This window comes from Humulus lupulus, chromosome 2, assembly GCF_963169125.1.
Source record: "Humulus lupulus chromosome 2, drHumLupu1.1, whole genome shotgun sequence".
NCBI lineage: Eukaryota > Viridiplantae > Streptophyta > Magnoliopsida > Rosales > Cannabaceae > Humulus > Humulus lupulus.
The window spans coordinates 250,056,667-250,061,776 of record NC_084794.1 but is presented as its reverse complement, the minus strand read 5'-3'; the positions used below and the strand labels follow the sequence as shown (position 1 = coordinate 250,061,776).

At 40.6% G+C, this 5,110-nt stretch overlaps 1 non-coding gene across 1 annotated transcript; it reads right to left on the bottom strand.

Annotated features, from left to right (window-relative positions):
- Positions 1-427: 427 nt before the first annotated feature.
- On the bottom strand, positions 428-534 carry LOC133820559 (small nucleolar RNA R71). The gene has a single exon (XR_009886965.1). It is a non-coding gene; the product is annotated as a small nucleolar RNA R71 (small nucleolar RNA).
- Between the last annotated feature and the right edge of the window lie 4,576 nt (positions 535-5,110).

The window sequence follows — 5,110 nt, the reverse complement described above, 5'->3', positions numbered from 1 at the left end:
TCGTTCTCATTTACCCAATTCACCGAGACTTCCTGAACCACCCACGATGGCTCATCAGGATGAAGTCCAACCAAGAATGCTACAGGATTATTTGCATCCTACGCGTACAACCACACCTTCATGCATAATGCATCCCAACAATATGCCAAATTTCGATTTCAAGCCCATCATGATTCAACTTTTACAAACCTTCCATGGCTTGGAAAATGAGAGTCTGTATGTGCACATTCAGGGATTCGAAGAGGTGGCGGCCACATTCAACAACTGAGCTGACGTCACAAACATTGTGAGATTGAAGTTCTTTCCTTTCTCTCTCAATGACAAAGCTAAAAGTTGGTTGTATTCTTTAAGGCCTAGATCTATTGGAACTTGGGACAAAATGACATCTGCTTTCTTTGCCAAATACTTTCCACACCATAAGACTAACAACCTTAAAATAAAAATCTCTACCTTTACTCAGAAAGAGCATGAAACTCTTTACCAATCATGGGAAATGTTCAAAGATTTGTTCAATCAATGTCCCCACCACAGATATGAAAGTTGGCACCTGGTCAGCTACTTCTATGAAGGCCTCACATCAAGAGCGCAAATTAGTGAAGATGATGTGCAATGGCGAGTTCCTCCAAAAAGATCCCGAGGAAGCTTTCGAGTATCTAAACACTATCGCTAATAAAGCCCACACACATGGACTGGACCAAGTGCTACTGAAAGCACAAGTAGATCTCAACAAGCCGGAGTCTACCAACTAAGGGAGGAGGATAGCCTTAAAGCCCAAATTCAATCTCTAACAAGACAAGTTGAGGCTCTTACAACCAAAGAAGGTAGAGGAATCCACATGGTTTCCAAAGCTGAGTCATGAGAGCCTTATTTTGTTTGCGGTGGAATTGAACATTAAGCACCAGAATGTCCTACCTTTAGCGAAATGAAAGTTGTGTACGAGGAGCAATGTAATTCTTTATACAATAAGAAATACACTCCATACTCAAGCTCTTACAATCCTAGTTGGCATAACCATCCAAACTTCAACTGGAAAGACTCAAACCAAGCATCTGAAGTCAATGGAAACTCGAACAGCAGAATAACTCATTCTCAAGGCTCTCTTGAAAACACTCTGCATATGTTTATGGAGGCACAACATAAGGCGAACTAGCAAATGGCAGAGGAAATCAAAGACATGAAAAGCCAAATTACAAAGCTAAATATAACTTTGGCTATTCAAGAAAGTGGTAGACTTCCCACTCAACCTAATCCATCAAAAAGGGCAACACATGGCAGAAACCTCCACCTCTACAGATACAAATCTCAAAGAGGTTGATGCCATCACTACTCGAAGTAGTCAAAGTAAAATTTCACCATTAAATAAGACAACGAGTACGTCAATGCCCGCTCCAGATGTTGATGTGCCAATAAGCATTCCAATAAAGGCGCCATTTCCTCAAGCTTTGAAATCCACTGGGCAGTTACTAGAAAATCATGGTGAAATCCTAGACCTTTTAACATAAGTGAAGATCAACTTGCCATTGTTGCATGTGATCAAACAAGTGTTGACTTATACCAAGGTTACCAAGGATTTGTGTGCCGTCAAAAGAAAGCACCATGTCAAGAAAACTGCATTCTTGACAGAACAAGCTAGTGCAATAATTGATTGCAAGACACCGCCTAAGTACAAAGATCTTGGTTGTCCCACCATTTATTGTCAAATTGGGGAACAATAATTTGGCCAAGCCCTTATAGACTTAGGAGCAAGTGTAAATCTCATGCCATATTAAATATACTTGCAATTAGGACTAAGAGAACTCAAGCCCACATCCGTGGTGCTACAATTGGCCGATCAATCAATCAAGAAACCTCGGGGAATAGTTGAAGACGTCCTGATTCAAATTGAAAAATTCTATTACCCTGTTGATTTTCTCATCTTGGAAACTCAATCTGGAGTGAGTATAAAGTCCAAAATTCCCATCATTCTTGGTAGACCTTTCCTTGCAACAGCAGATGCACTCATTAACTGTAGGAATGGTCTTATGAAAATCTCTTTCAGGAACATGACTCTAGAAGTGAATGTTTTCCACATTGGAAAACAACCACCCAATAATGATGAGTGTTTCCAATCATATATGATCGATACACTTGTTGCGAAAGAGGTTGAATCAAAATATACTTCTAATCATTTTAATCACCTCTTCCAAATTTCTGAAAGTTTTGAGCCCGACGAGTCTGAAATCAACCCTGAAATCATCAAACACTCACAAACTAAAAGAACCATGTTTTGGAATCCAATATTTGAGGAATTCCCTCGAGATTGAGAAGCACTAAAACCCTCCACTGAAAAAAATCCTCAACCAAAGTTGGCTCAACTTCCCGAGGGCTTAAAACATGTCTTCCTAGGAGTTGATAACACTTTTCCAGTCATAATATCCTCAAAGATTAATGCAAAATAAGAGCAATAGTTAATCAACGTGTTGCAAGAACAAAAAGATGCATTAGGATGGACGATAGCTGACATCAAAGGTATTAGTCCTTTGATTTGCTCCCATCACATTCAATTGGAAGACAGGGCTATACCACGTCGTGACCCCCAAAGAAGATTAAACCCAATAATGAAGGAAGTGGTTAAGACTAAAGTCTTAAAACTTCTAGATTCTGGGATGATCTATCCTATTTCTGACAGTAAATGGGTTAGCCCAACTCAGGTTGTGTAATACTCAAATTTCCTAATAAGGTTTAGGACCTTGATTAGGAGGCCGGGAGGGCCATAATTGATTTATTGTGTTATTAAATGATTATATGCATGTTTAGGTGTATTAAATATACATGTGAACCCATTTTTGAGCAATTGGGTGATTTTCATATTTTGGCCATTTCGGGCATATTTGGCATATATGTGATATGTGTGTGGTGCTTTATTATTATTTGGTTACGCCAGGGTTACCCAGCATGAGACGATCCTAGGAGGTAAGCTAGTGGGAAAGTCACAACGGGATTTGTTCTTGACTCGGAGTAAGTCAAGGGGTATTTAGAGCATTACCGGGTTATTGGGTAATGGGAATAAATATTTGGTGATAAATTGGGAGTTAGTAAGATCAAGAAGAAATTCTGGAGGTTTTGACTATTTTGCCCCCGAGGATTTTTTCGGGACCCCGAGCGTTAGGATTTTTTTGAGGCTACTTAAGCTTGAAGTAACCTTTTAAAGGAATAAAAAGAACGTTCAGGAAGTTCTTTCTCCCTCTAAGTTCCATTTTCGTCTCCCGATTGCATGTTCGAAGGAAACTTGAGTTCTAGGACTCGGATTCAAGCAAGGATCGAGGCATAGAGATCCTAGGGAAGATTAGAAGCTTATTAGCCGAAGGATTTAGTTGGAAAAAACTCAATCGGAGGTAATTCAAGTTTTAAATTTTTAAAGTTCTTAAGCTTGAATTGGACTTTGTGTTTTGATGAGCTTTTGTTAGATTTGAGACTTGGGATTTGTTGGTTTTGGATCATGGGGATGTTTGATAACTTTGATTTTTGAGTTTGGATATGTTTTTGGGAGGTTTTAAAAGGTTGAAAACGGGGAAAAATGCTGGTCCGAGGTTGGGCCGCGGCCTAGGCTCGAAGAAGTAAGTGGAAGGCTGTGTGTGTGTTGGGGGACGTGACACTAGGTATGGGGCGCCGCAGCGCTTGCCCCTGATGCCTCTGTTTTGGCGGGGGCTGCAGTGCTTGAGGGTATTTATGGCCGAAATTATGTCTTAAGCTTGGGAACTCAAGCCTTAGGCCTCGGGATCGTTCCTACTACTTGGTTTAGTTGGATTTGATGTCTCGGAGGCTAGGTCTTGGTTCCGGGATTGGTTTTAGAACTTTAACTCATTGGATCACCGTTTATGGTTGTGACTAGGTTATCACTAGAGGCTTAGAGTAAGGATCGTGCTTGTGGCTTGTTATTGGTAACCTGTGCTTGGACCAAAGGTAAGAAAACTGCACCCCATATGTGACATGCATGGTTATTCTTGATGCATGTTGGATGTTTAAATGTGAACATTGATAGCATATTGAATGCCTAGCAATCTTGTTCACTTGTATATGGTAATCACTGAGGCATGTTGGGTGTTTAAAAGTGATGCATGTGATGCACAAGAAACATGTGATTAGGGCATGCCATGAATATTGAATATGACACTGTTCAGAGCTTGAGTCTCTGTGTTTATGCATGATTCCAATTATGCTAGCAATTGTTAAGTAAGCATGCTGAATGCCCTGTATTTGGATATTTGACATATGATATATGTTTGGTAGTATTGCTTACTTGTGCATGGCCCTGATCATTCAGATTTGGCATTGGCCGTGTGTTAGCGACCTGGGAGCCAGAAACGACATAAGCATCATGAACGCAGAGCCGATAAAAGATTAGATCTAATCGACAACATTAGATGACTCAACAAGAGCATTAATGCTGGACCGACCTCAAGTTCGATGAAAACTAAAAGCGCTTGTGTGACTTACCCATTAGTCACTCATATGTTTAAGCTAGTGACTACCCATCAGTCACTCATCTGTTTAAGCTAGTGACTACCCATTAGTCACTCATCTGATTAGAGCCATTGCAGGAAAGCCCAGGTAACGGTTTCGTTACACAGCTATGGGCACCGAGCCCCATAGTGGCTTGCTTGTCAGTCACTCATTATGGTTTAACAGAACCTCAAAGTGATATTCACTCATCTGTTCAGGGCTATAAGCTCTGTATGATCATTCTGATCATCATTTGCATGGCTTTGGGTACTGAGCCCCGTAGTGACTTGCTTGTCGGTCACTCAGTATGGTTTACGAGAACCTCAAGTGTTAAATCACTCATCTGATTAGGATTGACTTGATAGTCATCCAATCGGGAGGGAAGGATTTCTTATCCTAGATTCCCCAGCATTATTTGAATTTATTTGCATGCTTGAATAGAGCTATGTTTGTTAGGCATGCCAAATACAATTTGATATCATGATATGAATGTTCATGAGCATATTGAGTTTTCTTGCTGGGCTTCAACTCACGGGTGCTATGCGGTGCAGGTAAAGGCAAAAGAAAGCTGGACCATCCTTGAGTTGGAGAGGTTAGGTGACGATGTGTACATATGCAGTAGCTCGAC